Source organism: Ornithodoros turicata, chromosome 2 (genome assembly GCF_037126465.1).
Source record: "Ornithodoros turicata isolate Travis chromosome 2, ASM3712646v1, whole genome shotgun sequence".
Classification (NCBI taxonomy): domain Eukaryota; kingdom Metazoa; phylum Arthropoda; class Arachnida; order Ixodida; family Argasidae; genus Ornithodoros; species Ornithodoros turicata.
In genome coordinates, this window is record NC_088202.1 from 4,827,870 (window position 1) to 4,849,747 (window position 21,878).

Below are 21,878 nucleotides of genomic sequence, written 5' to 3' on the forward strand. Positions count from 1 at the left end.
ATACGAGTACACGAAAATGTCCACATGATCAAGTTACCGCTATGGTTCAAGTATTCAATCACCAAAACGTGCATTGAGATTTTGCTACATTTCGCCATACATCGCGCCCGTACCCGTACGCAAAGCTTAGTGGGTTGTCACGAAGAGTGCTAGAAAGGATTCACCTCAGGGGACTCAACAGCGGAGGCTACAACAAATCACTAGATTGGAGAAGACGAAACCAGGAAGACCTCTTCTGAACCGTCTTAAGAACAGACAACGCTCTCGCTTTATAGCAACGCTAAGGACTCGCAGGTTGATCGGAATCTACACAGCAAGACCGCCAAAAAGAGCAGTTCCATGGACGACTGTACGCCAACCACAGTGTAAGACGCCAGTTCCATGGATGAAGAAAAAAGGAAATACGCCAGACATAGTTGCTCGGAAGCTAGCCAAGACTACATACACGAACACCACCATGCTTCACTATACAAATATTCAGGGACGCATCAATTGACAGAAATGATGGAACCAGTGCAGCAGCATACTGCATTCCAGCTCTGAAAGTGGATTGAGCAGAAACCACACATGGAACGACGTCGACTAGAGATGCTGAAATGACCGCTATCCTGGCTGCACTAATGAAAACAAAAGAAATAAATCAGCAACCTGGCCCCGTCGCAATTCAATCAGACTCAAAAGCCGCCCCTCAAACAATATCCAACAACTACGAAATCATACGATATCATAAGGGAACTCGAGATCAGGGGCAATATAAACGCCTTACAGTGGGTACCATCGCACAAGGGCCTGCCTGGAAATGAAAGATCCGACACACAAGCCAATCAGGCTGCAAGACTTCCTCCTACACTCCCCGCTACTCCAAGTAATGCTCAAGCACAAACTGCTATAAATGAACATGTATGGCGCTTTCACCCCGATGCCAGGACAGTGATGCAAATAGCTCCCCCCCCCCCCATCTGCATCACAGTTTCACAAGGGAAGGAACTTCGCTTCTAATGAGATTACGAACACGAAGCGCCAAGACTAAGGACGTCCTTCCCGTCACAGGGCGAAGTAAAGATGCGCTATGCAACACTTGTGATGTCGAACAAAATATAGAACATATCTTGCTTCACTGCAGAACATACAACCAGCAGAGGAAACGCCTAATGGAGAGAATGAGAAGCCTAGGTTACCCAGACTCCCTTCTGGAGTCACTCACTTACCCTGGTGAACGAATGTCAGTGCGACGGGCAACACAAATCCTAGCCCTAAATTTCATGAAGGAGAGTAACCTCCTAGGTATTCTCTGACAGCAAACAATAAATAGACAACGCTGTGAACTGAGTTATCAACCTGTTATCAACCTGTTGACATCAACCTGTTATCAACAGTTATCAACCTGTGACAACTGTGAACAACGAACTTGTGACCAACTAATGTGACCAACAAATATGCGACCTGCTGTAATAAATGTGACAAACTGAAAGCTGAAACTGAAAACTGAAAGCTATTATGGTGAACCGCATGGTGTGACCCGAAGGTGACCACCATATTTTTTCTTTTCCTTTTCCTTATATTTTCCCTTTCTTTCCATAACGATACCCCCCATCGCGCCCATTCTAGGCCATGTAGCGAGCTCCATCGCTATTCGCCTCGAGATCGAACAGCGTCGCCACCATGCGGCTGCTCCGTGAACTGCCTTTAGTGGGGATTCGCGGCTTGAGCCGGTGCTTTCGCTGTGGTCATCGCGCTCGAAAACGTGCTTGGAAGGCTCAATTTCTGGACATTTGAGCTTTTAAAATCGCTTCAACATGAATGAAAATTACCTGGTGGAAAACTTTGTTGAACTTTTCTAGTTCTCTGCACCAGCGTGCTTAGCAGGGAAGAAAACTACAGAACGTGCATATGTTCCTGTATGCGGATTCCAATCGGCCTGTGCTATATTATATTTGTAACTGCGGTTCTGTGTATCAAACAAAATGTACCAAGAGCTAAGGTCAATGTTGTAACAGTTTTTTTATTATAAGTATAAAACTATGTCACAGTTATTTATAGAATGGTTTCTGTGCTAGCTGTTCTAAGTTACTTCACAATGCTCAGTTAGGATATTCTGCACGCGCTAGACACAAGTTGTATCGAATGTATTAATATATGGAATATATGAATGCATGAATATATATATTTATGACACGGGTGTTTTAAATGTGTGAATTTCAAGCTTTCATCTCATTTCATCTAACCGTATGACAGACTAGACTTTTAGTTTTCACATACGTAATCATTGGAACACACGCATTCAAGGTAAAATGCTATCACCACCCCTGATCGTAATATGTAAAACACGCGCGTTTTTTTGGGTATGAAGCACGTGTGCAACAGCGTGTTTCAGAATATATACCTGCCGCTGGAACCAAAAACTTAGTTTATATGTAGTTATTACCTGACCGGTAGCACCCCAAAGTCAAGTCCACCACAAAGGTGTGGTCATCTCGTAACATATTTTAGCACCATTTAGTGAATGCCCGCCCAGGAGACGAGTAAAACCTCGAACCTCTCCCGTACTCGCTCGACGCAAAATTGCAAAAATTGTGGCGAGGGGCTTCAATACTTACTGGGCTGTTCTGCCCTTATGTTACATTCTTGCGCATTTGTACATTTAGATTCATTGTTATTGTTGATTAGTACATTGTACATTTAGATCAGTGGAGACAGGAATTTGGAGTGAGTCTTTTTTTTAAATCCTTGTTGGGGGGGGGGGGGGTCTCGACATAAGATAAAAAGGTACAGGGAAAAACAGCAATACACAAGCGACGAATAAATATTCGAGCGAGAGCAGCAAAAGACAAACAAAATCACGCTTGCAACAAAGGAGGCAGTGTTTCCCTTCAAAAGCACACAGGATATTTTCTTTTCACAAGTTCGCGACTTGAGCGTTTCGCAGTGCAGCAATATTTGTCAACTTTCACACCTTATCAGCGTTCTAAGTATCGCATTTCAACACATCCGCAATATGTGAGGCACTGACAGCAGCATTTCATCCAGAAACACTGCGATATCTGCGTAGAAAAGCCAGAGCCTGCTGCGTCCGATCATGCCGTATCCCCACTAGGGCATCCGTCGCAGCGCCACCTACAGTTCGATCTCGAGGCGAATAGGTATAAGTGAACTACGTGCGGAACAATCCTTCTGAAGACGAATCCTTCCCGGCTTAGTGTAACACGAGGAGCACTAGTTTTGACACTCAGCAGGTCAAAAGTGTCACTTGAAATAGCACCAAAACTGCAGAGTATGATACGCACGGCAGCTATCTCACAATTTGCAGCGACATCGCAGAAAAATGGCAATGCAGAATTCATTTAGCACTGCCGTGCGGTGAAACACACATCCTTCGCCGGGGAGCGAAAACAGTCGTAGGTATCGTAGGTATGAATAGGTATCGTCATTAGACTACACCGTCAACGCAAATATGAGCACATTCAATACCACATAGATAAGAGGGCTAACCGGTGATGTGATTTTTTAAGGTCTACCGCATGCGACGTTTTTTGGGCACTGTCGAGTTGTTCTTCTTAGCAAATTTTTTTGCAGAGTTCGAGGTAACTCGTTACAAGTAACTCGTTGCTGTAACTAAGTTCCGTTTTTGGAACTTGAACCTTGAGACTTGTTATCCGTTGGACAGAGAAAAGCAACTGAATCACGCACGTTTTCAGATACTAACCGATCCTTGTGTGGCGACATAAGAAGAATCCCTGAGTAGGAAAATGAAAATGAGATTACGAACATGGTAAGCTTTAGAGACATCCTCTTTCACGACATAACACTTTTATTATTCAGATATAAGGACAGTGTGGTGATGGCTTTGACAATGAGGTTCCATAGCCGGAAGACCGTCTGCCAACCATTCGACTCAGAGAATACATGTTGCCAAGACAAAGACGGAGTAACAACATGCGTTCATCACATAGACAACACACGTGCAAACACTCATGCTGGTAATGAAACGTTTCATTAATGTCGATGCGACGGAGACATTCATCGAGCTGACGGGTCTGGTTTTGTGTCAGCGTAACACCATAGCGCTTCGCACGACCATCTTTATCCCACGTTCAAATAGAGAGCAAGACAGAGGGGCACGTGCACACATAAACATATCCCTCCAGTTCTACCTCCAGGGTAGAATTGCCTTGTTGAATCTCCAGCGGAAAATTGTAGCTTCTTAAACTGCAATATCAGGACTATTGCTTGGCATATATGAAGTCCAAGAGAAGTGAGAAACCACCCACACTTATCCATGTCACACAGTGACATGACAAGGACTGGGCTTTGAAGAGAAGTTTTGTTTCGCTTTGCTACGTGTAATTTTTTTAGGTAGCAGACTATTTTGAGGAAGGTCGATGGTCATCATACTAATGTAGCCTGCCACAAAATGAAGTTTTGAGCGGACATAATACTCTATGAAACATAGATTCTCTTCAGGAATTAGTATAGCATCTACTTCATCCACGTAAAGCAACAGGTTGTCAACTGTACATGCCCAGTCTTGGATTACTTTCAAACCTCCTGGGGACGACCTCAGCGAACAGCCACTGTGAAGTCCAGCATAGACTTTCTTCGCAATCTTCCAAAACATCCCTACTTGCAGGAAGATCTGACATCGTTTGAAAAAGCACAGTTCTCTGGCTACCTTAATGGCTTGAACTATCACTAGGTCTGATCCCTATGTCAAATTGCAGTTCATCATTTCCTTCCACGTTGCATGAGACTTTCCACACAAAGCTTGCACTCCAAAATCGGGGTATTCGATAGTCCTGTATACTTCAGCCACATCTGAAGATTGGAAGCAGACCACATTGAGCCAGTCAATTAAAAAAGATAATATCCCGGTACCCACCTCGAGCTCTCACCGGAGCGAATCAAGTACTGAAGCTCCCATTCTTGACTCGACTTTTTATAATCTTTTCTACGGTTGCAATCTGTCTCACTGGTACAAGTTTGCTCTCATAGAAACCACCATCAATATCATCATTGTTCAGGTCACGTAATAGGTAAGTATTAGAATGACCCAGTTTACTAGCACGCATAATAAACAATTCTGCTTTTGCAGAACTGAAGTACTTCTTTGCCAACTACACTCTTAGAAATGAACTTCACCACATAGCACGCTCCTAGCCAACCATCACCCTGAATGACAATGTTCTCGCTCTAGATTTGTTGAAAACGGGAGGAGGAGCCTATTTTGTGCCATTATGCACGGCACAAAATAGGCTCCTCCTCCCGTTTTCAACAAATCAGGGGCGAGAACGTTGTCATTCGGGGTGATGGTTGGCTAGGAGCGTGCTATGTGGTGAAGTTCATTTCTAAGAGTGTAGTGTCTGTATTTTGCGATTCGTACGATATCTCCAACATTGTTGTGTGGCTTCTTTGGTAGTCCAGCTGGGGTGGGATACAGTCTCGCTCGAAAAATGTGTCAATTTCCTTTGTTTACGTCCACGGGTCTGGCAGAAAGAGATCTGTGTATTTGATTGTTGTATGCTTTTACTACGAGAGGTAGGATTTCTGCATATTGTTTGCGACCCTGATATGTAAAGATACGATATAGAGCACATTATAGTCCGTTGACTTCTCTCGCAGCGTGCAGCTTTATTCTGAGAATGAGTGCTATACCAATAGATACTCTTTCTCTTTAAAAAAACTTTCGCACTGACCCGTTGAGAAACTCGCCACCGCGATCCGTATGCAGAAGACGGGATTTTCCGATTCGCCTAAAGGAAAGCTTCAAAGCACGCACTATCTCAGGTAGTCTTTTATTGCGAATGGGTACAACGGCAAGAAGGCGAGAAAAAAACGTCTATGCAGAATAGCAAATAGTGAAAGCCGCTGTTTTGATGTTTAAGTTTCTGTGCTTCCTTCAGGTCGTTTTGGAGGGTTTCGTTCACACCAAGGGCTACTATTTTACGTAGCATTGAGGGTCTCTTGAACTCTTTGTGCAGACTGTAGGGATCACTCGTCTCCATAAGCTTGACAACTTTGCTTTTGTTTCCATCAATGCCTTGTGCAAGTGTCTGTATTCTGCCAAAGTTGGCAACATGTTGTCGACCGTAGTAGGCAGCCATCAACACTTCGCCATCATTAATCGTAGCCGAAACGTCACCACTCATCCAAGCAGGTTGCTTGTTGTCAAGTTCATACTGCAATAACTCCGCAATAGAAGATTGAGGAATTACTTTGCCGTGGCAGATAACTCTTCCACTCTCGTCGTAAGCCAGTACAGTTGTTATTAGTTTAAGCATTGCCAATATCTTTTTATGATGTCTTGAGGAGAAGTGAGACAGTATCTTTGCATCTTCAAAGTGACCCTTTTCATCTTCAGCTAGAAGAGAATCCATTGTTGATGTCGAGCACCTTTTGCTGCACATGTAAGCGGTGGTGATGTCTCAGTAACGGAGTTGGTGAGCGTTTGCTTGAAGTCGATACTGTGACACCCTTTTGAAGTCATGATGTGGGTACAATGAGTGATGGCAAATTCTCCAGATGTGGTAACATGCGATCAAGGTATGGAGGTCTCGGAGTGCTGCATGCTCTGGATACGAGAAAATAAACGACGTCAATTATATGGGTATCCTCTTGTGGTTGTCTGTCAATAATGAACTGGAAGGTTTTCGGATCCCACGAAATGGTTTGCTGCAGTATATGCAGGAGTTCTTTGGCTTTGACCTGATAGCTACTGCTCATACACTCTCACAAAAAAAAAAAAAAAAAAAAAAAAAAGAAGCAGATAATTTTACGCTTACGTCCAGTCTTACCCTTACGAAGTGTAAATTTCGAGAAAATGGCTGACGCCGTATGCGTCAAGCTCTGTTTTATTCCCATTAGCCGTTTTTAGCCGTTTTAAAGGGGGCGAGTTTTATGCGTAAATGGCACGGGGAACATGATTTACTATTATATCCTGACGCATAAGATTACGGCTTGATGGATAAACTGAGGCTCTGCGTTGGGGTATTAGCCCTTTACGTCTATATTGACACGTATTGTTTTTCAATTGTTATATGGGCCCTGCCTTCTGGTCCCGTGTGCAAAGCGTCTTTTCTTTGCCTTGGTTAACGGTCACCCTGGCTTCTGGCAGCTCATAGTCTCACATCATGCACAGCGTAGCAATGTAAGTTGTCACATTTTGGGCTGGGTGTCTTTAGTTTTTTTGAATTTCATATTTCATTTGTGTCAAACGTGTCAAATGGCATCGAACGAGACAACGTCGCACGATGTATTGTGCTAGGCACGCAGACGCTGCCTGAACAGTTGTAATTCTCCAAGCTATCTCCGTGCTACAAATTCATATGCGTACGCCCATCGTCCACCGTGCTGGTGCCTTATGCATGATGGTCATCTACGAGCAGATCATTTTGTTATAGGTGAGACTCTTTTCGCTCTCGTTTTTCTCTGATGTACGTTTCTCGCCGTTGAAGCATCTGTCTAAACGATTCCTCAATGCGTTCTTGTAATAGGAGTTCGGATGATTATTGCTGATTATAGCGCAGCACGATGTGTTGACAGGAAGCAAATGGATTTTCTAATTTGTAAAAGGCGGTCACGATTTTCGATACGTGGTGCAGGTGGTGGAGGTGCTGCTGCAAAACACGTGTGGAACGCCACTTCTTAGAGAGCTAATATGCTTTATGCATTCAACAATATTCAGTTAAATGTTATTTTAAAGGACTAGAGCGTTTCCAGTATAGTAAGTGGTTTTTGAAGCCCATGTTACGTTTATGACTATTTCGTGTAAGCGGCCTCTGCGGAGATGGACTCAGGTCTGGCAAAGAGCACCTTATCGGAATGACTTATTTCTTTCCTTTTTGAACACTAGAACCAGTATCAGTTCCGCGGTATATACTGCTGCACCGACACGTGCAGCCATTGGAAAATACCACCGAGCACATGAATGACATGATAAAATGACTTACGTGTCTTACAAAAATCAGTTGAATGCTCAGTATGGTATGTTTTGCAGTCCATGTTACTTCTGTGACCATTTCATGTAGGCGCCCTAGTAGCACAATTTGTTGCCTGGAACGTTGTTATACTGTTTAACTCAAACGTTGCAGAAACTGTGGCTAATGTCCCTTTGAAAATCGGTTGCAGCAACGTTGCGGGAAAACATTTCTGCAGCATTCTGACAGCACTAGAACCATGTTTCCCCAACGCAAATAGAATATTAAGGCAACTTTTCGGCATGTTTCCACAATATTGTGACACTGTTACAGCAATGTTCTTCAACGGACACACAATGCTGTTGCAACCAAATAAATGCAACCAATAAATAAAACTCCATTGCCAGTTTGAGACCCGTGTCGTCCACTCCCTTTCGCGTTCCTCCTGTGTTTTGTCCTTCCTCAGACTCAAGGGAATGTTGAGCCTCTCACCGTTCCACCAGCTCCCTTGCACCCTCCTCATATGTTCACACTAACTTCCTCTAGAGAAGCAGAGTTGAGCGTTAAATTCAAGTAACAGGACCGTTGATCTCGATCTTCTAGCTTAATCATAGCTTAATTTCATAGTGGAAAACCCTGAGTCTGTACGCACAGATGGGCGACACGAGCACAGGTTCGTGCTCGTGTCATTCCCTTGTGTGCCCAGGCTTAAGCTTTTACATTATGGAGTTCTTTCACCAGCTCGCCTGCATACACACCATCTTGTCGCAGCTTAATTGAGCCGCTGTTTTTTTTTTCTTTAAAGGGACTATGAAATTTCCCGAACCCCCATACTTTTTTTCGCTGGAAACTGTTCTTCCCGCCGAGAATCTAATATGCCACAATTTTTTCCGAACGAAATCGCTCCACTCGGTGAGAAGCGCGCGCCTGAAGTGTCTCTTCCGCGTTCCTCCTCTCCCGCGCACATTCTCCCGTCGATGGTGTAACTGTACGGACCGCACTTCCGTGCCCCGTTACGTCACTGGTGTTGCACAATGGCAAGTAATGCTGCGAGCCCGCTGTGGCTGTCGCCTTCCAGTCGCATATAGAAGGGCACAAGGTCTCTCGTCGCGTCTGAGGGTTGAAGTTGAAGCATTACGTTTTCTTGGTTGGAGGCGTTCGGATAACACGCTATAATGAACAGCTTTTTGTGTGTGAATCGTTTGTTACAGTTGAGCTGGCAAGTATGACATGTGAGCTGTACTTTTTCATCGAATGTATTCGTTCTCTGCTCTGCGGCCGATCATAACAAGAAACTCAAGCACCGCCGTGGCTTTGAGAGTTTTGCTAACGAGTTACGTGAACCTCTAGCGATTCACTGCAACATGTATTGGTTGTATCGCCGTCACCAATAGAAAGTGTCTGGTGGTTGCTTGGCGTTGCAGTTATATTTACGTCAGTTGCAGTTATGTTTACGTGTTGACAATCTGACAACAAAGCAAGTGCGTCGTGAAATGCGACTGTGATATTTGGAAGATGCCCCCTTTGTTGCTCGATTTGTTTGCACGAATTATCGTAAAACACTGGGTGGTCGAATGTTTTGTTTAACTTTGTTTCAACTCGTGTTCCTCGTTACCATTACTGTTATCATTCAAGGCAGCTTCGCTCCTTCAGGCGATTCTGATTTACTCTGCATTTATTGTTCTACGGATAGCTGTATTTCCTTCCGTCGAAGGACTTGTTGTTTGCATAAGAATATGTTTCACGCCAGAATTTATTTATGAGCACGTCACGTAATCTGTATTCAAAGTTGAGCACGTCGTAAATCTGAACATTTAGCATTGCCAACCACCATGCCTACAGAAACTCAACTGCAGCGTATTGTGTAAGGGTATTCTGCACATCGTATACAGGGTGTCCCACCGAGAAAGGGCCAGGGCCTAATGAAAAAACAGAGTGATCTACACAAATGGAATCAACTGTACGTGCTTGGCTGTTGTGTGGTCTATCCAAAAATATATTTTTCATCGCCCCTTGTCAATTAATTAGCGGTAATTAATTTTCCAACTTTTTAATTATCCGTTTTAGCTCTCAGATGTCAATGAGGAAGTTGTAGTACATGTCGAAAAACACGCAACTGAAGTGGTTCGAGGTTGCTATGGCTTGTGGTTTAGTTTTTTCCCGGGTTTAAAAATTGGTTTCTGAAGCCGCGCGCAGTACAGAGCGCTTCCCATAAATTCGGCGCCCACGTACGACGATTGCAGTGCACTCTGATAGGTGTGCCGTGAAACAGGTGAAATATCTTCCTCTTGTGTGAAGTGGCCCAAGGATGGTCTCCAAGTGCTAATATCAAAGTCAATGTACGCCGGAGGGCGCTGGAATCATCGCGCGCGGGTGCCGGATTGCCGGACTTTTAAGCTCGGGGAAAAAACGAAACCACAAGCCATAGCGACCTCGAACCACTTCAGTTGTGTCTCTTTCGACATCTACTACAACCTCCTCATTGACATCTGAGAGCTAAAACCGATGATTAAAAAGTTTGGAAAATTAATTACCGCTAATTAATTGACAAGGGGCGATGAATTTTTTATTTTTTTTGATAGACCACACAACTGCCAAGCACGTACAGTTGGTTGCATTTGTGTAAAGCAGTCCGTTTTTTTTTTTTTAGCCCCTGGCCCTCTTTCGGTGGAACACCCTGTATATTTCTGATAAATGTTTGTCGTTTAACAAATTTATTGTTCAACGAGGTTTCCAATACTGTGTAGTACATCGATAACCCTAAGACTGAGGGACACAATCTAACAACACACACTTCGCCTGCTTCATTGCCATCTTATATTATTGTGTTGCATAAGCTTGAAGTCACCAGTTGAGGTAACTGGAAAGAAGCAAAAAACCGAAGTAGTCACGTAGCATGCCCAATATTTTGCAATTAAAAAAAACGACAAGTAATTGGTACTATTTCAAGTAAAATGCTTGTTGGTCTTCTGGCGGAAATACGGTTTCTTTGTGAAAGAACTGTTCCATTTGCCACCGGGACAGAGTCCTCAGCTGTGCAGGCTCCTCCGAGGGTTTGGGCACTCTTGTATGTGCGTCAAGGACGAGGGCATCAGGCTCAAACAGCTGAAATGTCGACATTTAGCTGAAATAGTACAATAACTAAGACCTAACATCTACATATACACACTATATGCTATACATGCATAATTTTTATTTTCATAGAACACAGGATATGTTCTATTTTACACTGCCACACAGCTCATCTAACAACTGTATTGGTACCAGTGTTACCAGCAAATAAGGGCTGAAATAGCTGCGCAGCTTTGCAGGATGCCCAGAGCAAGTTGAACTGGTTGAACACAGCAGTACGCTACTGGTATGATAATGGGTGGTAGGGTTATTTTTTTGTAATGTGAAACAAAGCGCAGAGTTGTAGCAGGAACAAAATCTCCTGAGGACATAGTGGATCAAAGGTAGGTTCCTTTAATTTAGACGTGACCTGCAGAGCACTTGCTGGAGTTGTTCTGGCATGTTACCCTGGTGAAAGACTTCAGCTGCCATACACATGGGCTGCCCTGGTTTGAGAGAAGAAAATAACACAGTATATAACTCCAGTTCCGGTGAATGCAAATGATGTAATCCAACTGAGCAATGATTATAAGATAAGAAGTGTAAACAAGAAAATGTCCTCCTCAATATGATATTTGTGCACATGATAAAGGAAACTGTAAATCAAATAACAAAAAAGGTAAAAAAACAACTTGTGAACAATATACAGAGCCCGAATGGTAGGCAAGACACTGCATCAAAGAGGAATCTGGAAAGAGGGTGCACACCATTTGTCTGCTCTGAACAATGGGTTGCAATGATCATGCTGTCTCACCTAAGGGATTTCAGGGTCCGCTGAGGAAGTCACCTATAAACATGAAAGCAGATGAGTGAAGAGAAAATAACGGATACGTATGTTCAACATATTACATAAATATTCTGTTGAAGTATGGTTTCTAAGATCATGCTAAACGAAGTGTACTTTTATCAATAGTGCACAACCTGAGTTTAGGGACTAGATTCGGTAACTTCTATTTTGTCTCTTTTTTTTTTTTTTTACTCTCTCTGTGCCGTAAGCGGCCGCAAGGTTCAGAGTCACGCAGATGAGAATTAACCCATTTACGCAATCCTGAAATCTGTGATAGCATTTGAACCACACGGACTGAGATACCTTTGTTAGTAGCCCCAATAACGAAAAATACTCAACTTTTGCGACGTTTAGGTGGATGTTCTTTCCCCGGTGTGGACAGATATTGTGATGGTGCTACACCTTGATTCAGACGACACTGAGCTCGTTATCCAGTACGTTGAAGACATTCAGCGTACCCTTTGTAAATTCAATCATGCAAATGTCCGCTACAAACACGAGCAGTCGATGGCACCACATCGTCTTTACACTCCGGCGGTCCGATTGCTTCGTGGCATCAAAAGCTGTCCGTCTCGTCACTGGGAAGCATATGACATTGGATGCCAAGCGAATATTAACGTAAATTAGGGCAACCAACTATCCAATAGCGTCTCGGCATATCAACGAAAACCACAGGATGCGACTGTGCGACTGCGATAGACTGCGACCATCGCGCGGAAGCTGCCGTCATGGAGATTTCCACTGCCGATGAACGCATACGCGGGATCCTACGGCGCATGCTCCTGGCGCGACCACGACACGTTCACAATGACGTGTAGCCGAGCCGGCCGTGGTCCCGTCAAGTTGCTCGCTGTGTCTCCGCTCGGCAGCTCGCCATGGTGCGGCGCCAGTTGTCCTCCCTTCGCCGCTCCGCTAAAATTCGCTCCCGCGAATTCTCCTCGCATGACGAAGGTAAAATTTTGGTTCTAGACACGGAAAAAGGTTTTCTTTCTGATGAAAACGAGAAAAAATCATTTCACATTCCCTTTAAGTTCATAGCGTGCTGCGACACGGCTACGAAATTCATCGAATCACTTGTCTCTCGGTAGTATATGGTATGTATGCCGATCTACCAACACGATCTACGCTGGCAGCTCGACCGCTGCTTTGTTTGTCCCACTTGTGGAGACGTCTCACCGCAGATTGGTCGGCTCCGGTCACCTGATCTATATAACGTGCACTATATGTCGTCGCTTCCACTACATTTTCATGATTCAGAAACAAATGGCTGTGCTCCCTCGTTAGTTTTCCTTCCTGTTCGGACTTCAAGGAGGGCTTCGCGTTTTGTTGTTCCCCGCCGCTGTGGCTTGGTGCTCGACAAACGGCTCATGCGATTGGGCCATTTTTCTGTGAGGACGTTCTTATTCTAAGTTCACAGTATAGCAGTAAATGCCATGAAAGTCGTGAACGACGGAAATGACAGTCAACTTGTAACATTCACCTCAGTTGTCTCGCGAGGTAAACCACCAATTATTATTATTCACATATTCACCACATTCGCACAGTAACCCGTGAACCTTGCGGAGGCCGCGAAAGTGTCAAAAACATGAGACAATTGATGTTCTGAGGCTGGAACTCATAGAAAGGACACATACAAAGAAAGCCTGAAGTGCCTAAGAAATTAATGATGAAAGATGGAAGTCACTGAAAAGGTTAGCTAGGCTGTAGGACTCGAACCCTTGATAAAGCAGACGAATATCGTGACCATGGTGGTCTTACCTCAGTCGAGTATGAGCTCGCTTATGTTTCGCGGCATACAATTTTTGGGCAAGCTTTGACTTGGCCCAGGCTACAGTTGGCAATACGAATACAATTTTTCGGTGGTCACCTTCTTGCAGAAGTATATACATGGCACGTACACGTAACTGGCAGTTGAATGCAACTCTAACTTTGAAGTAGAAGGGGACGAGCATGCAAATGCTGAAGAGCTACTCATAGGAGCTCATGAGTAATAAACCTCGTTGTAGATCGACTGAACAAATTAGCAGATTGATGACGTGTCATCTTAGAAGTGACAAGGATATAGGGCATAACCTCTGTACCGCTATCTATGAGCAGCTTTCTGAAGCTTTCCCTTATGAAAATGAATATTTTCTTTCTACAGACTTCTTGTGGACTTCTTGTTTCCTGTCGTGACAGTGTGTTGACTTTGACTTCTTGTTGATCAAGTCAACAGGAATTGCTATTGACATCATTTTGACAATCTCTTGAACAACCTTATGTGTACCTTCTGTGGACAAGATATGTAGATGTCGTTGTTGACAGTTTTTTGGACTTTCTATGCGCCTATGTAGCAAATTCTTATTTCAACCGTTTTTTTATACATTCCGAATTCCGTATTATTAATTACTGCATTATCGGACAGTAATGTCCTGAGAGGTCGACCTCAATAGGGTACCGAGCATCCCATAGGGGGGGGGGGGGTATAAGTATATAGAGGCATACTTGTGGCTCTATTCATTGGGAGACAAGCTGTATGGGTAATATCAGCAATTTCTGGGTGTTGCAAAAACCCATGTGGGGTGTACACCACTCCTGGGAGGTGGAGAGGTCCGTGCTATCGGCTCTCTAAACAAAGCGGTATTTGGATCTCAATTATAATTAAATGTAGTAGCTTGAACGCCACTTTGCCACCTTTTATCTACATATTAAAACACTACATACATTTTCCATGGCTTTGAGAAGACGGTTGCTCGTATTATTTATACTTCAGTTCAGCAGACAATATATTTCCTTATGCGACCTAACTTATACGACCACATGAGGATCATGCGCATGCGACAGGTTTGCTGCACATTTTGATTCTGCGCCTCCGTGCCTCGCCCTCGCCTCATCACTAAGGAGTCATCGCTATTAGCATCATCGGAATGTCGTTGGAACGGTTGCAACATATTTCAACTGTGTCAGGCTCTCAGCGTTCGCTCGTCAATTACAGAACGAAGGAGGATATGATTTTGCATCGTAAGGGGTAAGCTGTGTGATAGACGTGTGTCATCAAGCTTCACTTATATTCCTACGATGACTGTTGTGCTGTAGGTTTTTGTTCGTTTCGAGCAGCGGCTGCAGTCTTGCGTCCCGTCAGGTATAAGGGTACAAGTATCAGTTCGAGGCTGGTGTTGGTTCTGCTAATTTCATTATCGTTTTTGCAGGCCATGAAAGAACAAAGCAAGATATCATTTTGCGTCGTAAGGGGTAAGATGTGTGATAGAAGTGTGTGATCAAGCTTCACTTGTATTCATACCATGACTGTTGTGCTGTAGGTTTTTGTATGTTTCGAGCGGCGGCTGCAGTTTTGCGTCCCGTCAGGTAAGTATACAAGTATCAGTTCGTGCTAAGTGCTAATTTTGTTCCCGCTTTTGCAGGTCTTACTTTGTTGAACAGTAAGCTGGGTGAACCAAATTTGTTGTGGTATGACCATTTTACTCGGTTTTACTACTAATTTGCGATTGAACGCCTTATTCAGACACATTTCTCTCCAGCGCTTCAGAGACGTCGCTTTCGCCGAAATTCAGTGAATTTTGAAGGCCACCGGTATCGTGGGTCACCAGAAGAACTCAGACCGCAACCGGTCATTGACTGTATTGTGCGACGCGACAGTGTGGCATAAATCATGTGTACGTGTGGAATACTTCACTACTGTGTGCGCGGGATGTTTTGTATGATTGTGTCGACACTGGATAGTACTCTCAAGGTATGCATTTTCTGAATAAAATAGATACCTATATATAGTTTTGCAGTACTTTATTTCGTGTATTTTATGCGTGTTGCGATTCAGTGAACAATACAACGGATAAATTCAACTTCGCTCAAGTCGCAGAAAGTCCACAAAAACTCTTCACGTCATACGCGGGATGGTGTTAATCGGGCTTCAGTAAGTCATGTATCTTCGAGTGCCGCACTTAACGGTCGCTAAGCCTTTTAAAAAAAGAACGAAGGTAGCTTCGTGGGTGACGCCGACTCATTGATAGCTGAGTCACAACAATTAGTCAACAGAGAAATTGAGATCACATATAACAAGACTTTCCATGAAGGTAACACGAAATGTGTGTAAAGTATATGGAAGGTCTACTGAAGGACCTGTTACTTTCCTGTGAATAATTGTCAACAAGACTTAAAGTTCCATAAGTCAACATAAAATCAATATGTGAGGTAAACACAAGGCTAATAGAAAGTCTACTGAATGTCTGTGCTCTCTGTTGACTAAGTTCTGTAGTACGGAAACAAAAGATCAACAGCCATTTTTGTAAGGGAAGTGTCGGTATAAACAGGATTCTGGTTTCTACAGCGGAAGCAACTACCTGGTAGTAGTTGCTTCCCTTCGCCAAGCGTCATCTTAATGTGCAAAAGTGGCTTTCCCAGTTGTCTGAAGCGTTTGTTCAGAAGGATAGAAACACCTTGTCTGTAAGTTGCAAAAATACGTTTATGGACTCAAGTAGGCAGCCAGGGCTTGGAACATCAAGGTGAACAGTGTCTTCCTTAAGTGAGCTTCTGACGTGCCATTGCACACACCGGTTTATATTCCAAGTTAGTGGACACGAAGGACACGTAGGACACGTAGACGTACAGCTTGGGACAAAAGTTTACGGAACACTAGGGTGTCATATTTCTCCATTGGAGCGACACCCTCGCAGCAAACTCAAGCGGACACACATAGTGAGAAGTGCATAGCTCCAGCCCTGTCACCTGTTTCTCATTCGACATCTTCATTATAGCAGGGGCCGCTCTGATGAAAAAATACGTCTATACCGTGTTCCATAAACTTTTGTCATTTGCTGCACGGCATCATCATTTGCGTGACTTGGTCGCCCGCAAAGTGGTCACTCTCTAATATTGTCGAAGTAACGGCATGGTAGCAGACGCTTTATGCAAGTCGCTTCCTCGTCTTTGACACGAATATCCCTCCGAGTGCAGATGGGATTAGCTTAAGTATAAGAGTATTCGTCAAGAAGGGATGTTGGACAACGACAACCATGCTTTTCTGGTGCGTGCCCGCCCACTCATGCACACCTTCATAGGACTGTTCTTGTTATTAAACCAGTCTCACTACCACCAGGTAGTTGCTCCCGCTGTACAGTCCAGAATGTTGTTTATACCGACACTTGTTACATCATGTACTTCCATTGAGCAGAACGTCGAAATCAATGGAATATTGTTCGTGAAACACGGCAGAACCTCTTGGTGAGTGACCGAAAATACTAGATTCGAAAGCTGCAGGTAGCGCTGTTGCTCACATGGTATTCGCCATTTTCACGGAAACACGGCCACTGTCTTGTATTTGGGCCACCCCGAGTAACTTGTCGATTTGAACAGGTGGTAGTGGGCTTATGTTGTTGTTTAGCAGTGGAAGGAACAACCGAGTTTTCTGATCCCCACAAAGAGTCATTCCCCCAAACGCAAATTGAAGCTTTCGTTGGTTATCACAGCTGTGACACCGTTGCGGAGATATGCAATACATGTTTCCAGACGCGTTCTCCGAAATCCAGGTGATACAATGGCTCTTGCCATTCTCATGTTTCCATTTCAGCATGAAGGATTGCGTGACGTAAAGTGCAGACCGAGGGAGACGTCAAGGTAGAGCATGGTATATTCGTAGTTGATTTCTGTCTGACAACGAAAGTGAAGATGTGCTGCTTGGCAGATTGCTTCTAAAGATGAAGACCAAACACCATGTGCAATCTAAAACTCTATCACCTTTATTTCATGGCTTGCACAGTATAATTGAAGGCACCACTGAAACACTGAGAAAGAAAGTCGCATCCCGGTTTGTTGCCCATCAGAATGAGACTAGCAATGATACAGAAGCTAAAAAAAATAGCATACTATCTGACATTAAGGACTTCAATCCTCTTCGTCCATTTGCCCATGGAGGATGTATGTCTACACGGTATCGGCAAGATCAATTTTTTAAAGATACGTTTGGGTACATCGCCCCTACACCAGTACGGCTGGGGAAGCTTAGCTCTGGTGATGAAGCATTTTAGCACTATGTGCCCATTGAAGCGACTCTGCAACGCATGCTGACGGATGAGTCAATGATGTCCCAACTAGAAAGCTTTAAAAGACTTCCACATTTCAAAGAGGACAACCAAGATCTTTGTGATTATTTAGATGGAAAGCTCTTCAACTGCATAATGGCATTTGCACCGTCTGATATACTTCCAGTCATCCTTTACCAGAACAGTTTTGAAGTTGCTAACCCACTAGGATCGGCGATATCGAAGAACAAAGTCTCGGCACTCAATTTTACTCTTGCGGTTGTGCGGCAGGAAAATCGTTCAAGGGTTGACAAACTTCAGGTCGTTTTAACGTTTTAATATTCGCACTGAAAGTAAATAATGTGCACTGAAAGACATCTTCAATCATTCGGGCATGAGAAAGTATTCTCTGAAGCCGTCAGTGAGTTGGACCAGCTGTATAGGTATGGCATAGTAGTCACGGGGAAGAAATACGCCCCGCAAGTGTTTGGTATATGCGGTGACAACTTAGGTTCGCATTGTGTGGCGGCTTTGTAGAGAGCTTCTCAGCGCAGTATATCTGCAGATACTGCACTGTCACCCAAGAAGAATTCCGAAAGTCCCTTGGCTCATGGCACGACACGTACAGAACAACAGCATCTGCACCGCATTGAACGGGTGAACAGTAAATCCCTACCGCACTGCGTTGGTGTAAGGTTTGATTACCTCTTCAACACGCTTCAAGGATATCATGCGACTACATGGTTTCGCCTTGTATTGTTCATGACTTGCTTGAAGGCGTTGTTGACTATGACTTGACGCTCTATCTGCAGTATTTCGTGAACAAGAAGTAGTTCAGTGTAAAGACATTTAATACATATCTTTCTCAGCTTAAGCTCCGTGCACACGAAGCTGCCGACAGACCACCAGACTTGAAACAGGACATCAAGAAATTTGGAGGCCATGCAGCACAGAACTGGTGTTTGTTACGTTTTCTGCCTCTCATTGTAGGCAGCCTCGTTGATAAAAGTTACAACGTGTGTAAGCTTTGCCTTCAATTGCGTGAGATAGTGAGTTTCGTATTTATGCCGAAGCTATCGGTGTGACACGTTCTGCAGATAAAGGAACACATTGAGCTCTACCTGGAAAGCAGGAAAGAAGCTTTCCCACAAAACAGTTTGAAGGCAAAGCATCATTTCCTTCTTCACTACTCGAGCTTCTTTCTGAAGTTGGGTCCGCTCATATGGCTTTGGTGGCCGCTTTCCAGACTGGGAGGTGACGCGGGTTCGAATCCCCGCAGCGGCTGTGCTGTCTGGGGTTTTCCCTGGGTTTTCCGGCAGACTTTCTAGACGAATGTCGGCACGGTTCCCCTTGAAGTCGGCCCAGGACGCATACTAACCCCCCTGTCCCTTCCTGCTGTCCTTTCTCTATCTGTCCACATCTGTAATACGCTCATAGCCACAGTTGCTTCGCGGCGCTAACACGGAATTTAAAAAAAATCTTGTATGGCTTTGGACAATGCGCTTTGAAGCCAAGCACTCATTTTCCAAGCAAACTGCACGAGTCTGCAGGCATATTTAAGTACACGGGCGCTGTACTGTCATGAGCTTGTCATATCTGTAAGCCGTCCAGAGTCTTTTTCTATCAGGGAGAGTGCGGCCCATGCAGCTCAAAGTTTCTTCCAGTCCAAAAGTAATTAGAATAATGAGGTTACCCCAATTATTTTGGAATAAATAATGACTGTGTCTCTCAACGCGGTTTTCGGTAACATTTTGCTCTGTGTCACGTTAAGAGGATGAACATCTATTCGACTGCAGTCTTAAGAGATGAGAACGCTGACAATATCGTGTCGTTGTAGATAATTTTATGAGACCGACCAGATTGCCTCCCATTCGAGTTAGCATCTTGATTGTTGTAGGAATGCTGAGAGTCAACAGATGCTGTAATTTACATGCTGCCACGTTATTCGTGTGTACAGCTGAAGCAATTGAGGTTACCTCAGTCACATTTTGGGATAAACTGTAACTGTGACTCAGTTAAAATTCATCGTCATCAATTTTTCCCATGACTTAATCACTTTTAGAGTCATGTATCTGCGAGTTAATTATATTCTGTGCATAATTTGCACAGCTCTCACCCTTGCTTTGCATTATTTTAGCGTTACTTTTGTTTGTGTTAATGAACAACGAGAATTGACCTTGGCAGTCTCTTAAAATAAACTTGTCTCAGTTTTCATAATTCTTGCGTGCAGCAGCGTACCAATGCACTCTTTCGCACAGGCGCCCGGCTGCCAATTACGTGTTCATCCGCTGTGTTCACACACGTGGGTGATTAAAATAAGGAGCAGCCACAAGAGGCGCTCCGGTATTCTGTCTCCTCTATCCGATTGGTACTGAGTGTAAATATTTTGTTTGTTCATGTCGGCGCATTTCCCCAGTATGTCGGCCCAGCACGCACACTAACCCCTGTCTCTCACTTCTTCCTCTTGTCCTCCCTTCATGTGTCCACGTCTGTACGCCGCCCGTAGCCACAGTTGCTACGCGGTGCTTAGAAAGGAACAAAAACAAGCTATCGGCTCTCAGTAAAGTTCAACACTGCTGTCGGTAGCATTTCGCATTAGTCGCATGACGGACCTGTGCTATGAAGGATGCTTTGTCTTTCTCACCGTTCTTCGAAAACACACACACACACACAATGAACATCTGCATTTGACGTAAAGAATGACCAAAGGAACAGATGATTGGTTATTTCTAGGAGCAATTCGAATCAATTTTTGCTCTCCGAGTGCTCATTTGTGTTCTTCGAAGAAGAGCTTTTTTTGTTTGCAGCACATTTATCATTACTGTTTCCTTTCCCGGCCAGTTCGTGCCTTCATTGAAGCAACGGAAGGTGAAACAATAAACCCGCGCATTATGCCGCGCAACCGTGAGAGCGCGCTCGGAAAGTAAAATAACTAACATAAAACATCGAAAAGAAGAAGAAGAAGAAAACTGCGAAGCCATCAGGTCGTTTATGAATGGGGCCACTTTATTAGGGTTGCTTATTAGGGTTGCTCACTTTATTTCGCCAGTGATTAAAGGCCACGGTGAGAAAGCTTTGTGCCAGAGAAATATGTATTTTCCTATTGAAAAGCCCCTATAAAGGTTTTTGAAATTATTGTGCGTGATCGTCTTTCGACTTATTTTAAAACGAAAATTAGGGACTTTCAATACGGGTTTATAAGCGGGAGGTCAGTAGAGAATAATCTGTGGGCATTCATGCAGAGTATCGCTCCTTTTGTCTCTGATTGTGGCCAAGTTGATAGTGTTTATTTCGATATGTCAAGAGCGTATGACAAGCTCTGCATCTCTGTTGCTGCATCTACAAGCTCTGTTATCTTCTGCATATTGCAAATGGCTCGAAAGTTACGTGTCTGATGGGTTGAATCATGTTCGTGTCTCCGGTTGATTCTCTGATTGTCATTCGTCCATTAGTGGTGTACCACAGGGAAGCAATTTAGGACCTTTATTGTTTTCTATTTTTGTTAGTGACATTGTGCGTTCAGTGAAGCACTTGAATATTTTAATGTATGCTGATGGTATTAAGATATTTCGTCACGTTAGTTGCCTTGATGATTGCGCACGATTATAAGCAGATGTTCTATCGATTTCACAATGGTGTTTATTGAACGGTCTTTCCTTAAACCTATCGAAGACAATGATGATTTCTTTTTCTAAAAAACGTGATCCCCTTCAGGTAGCACAATGTACTGTAAGTCGGGTGCAACAGGGGTGGACGGTATGTGTCTTATCAATGTTCTTTAGTTTCAAGAGTGTTCGAGGTCTTCCACCTACCGGTCCACCCCTATTGCACTCGACTTTCAGTGCATTGTGCTGCTTGGGCCTGTGTTACAAATATCAACTCACTCATGTCACTATATCTAGAGTGGATGTTATACGTGACCTTGGCGTACTCTTAGATAATGCTCTACGGTTTTGTCAGCATGTGTCCTCTATTTCTAATGCTGCCCTGCGTGTCCTTGGTTTTATGTCAAGGATAACTCCTGACTTTCCGGGACCCTGCTTGTTTCATTAGGTG

General features: G+C 43.9%; 1 long non-coding RNA gene across 1 annotated transcript; it reads left to right on the plus strand.

The window, feature by feature from the left end:
* Positions 1 to 14,722: 14,722 nt before the first annotated feature.
* On the plus strand, positions 14,723 to 15,506 carry LOC135383016 (uncharacterized). Its single transcript, XR_010419610.1, has 5 exons — positions 14,723 to 14,815; positions 14,884 to 15,039; positions 15,108 to 15,153; positions 15,210 to 15,255; positions 15,327 to 15,506. It is a non-coding gene; the product is annotated as an uncharacterized LOC135383016 (long non-coding RNA).
* The last annotated feature ends 6,372 nt before the right edge of the window (positions 15,507 to 21,878 follow it).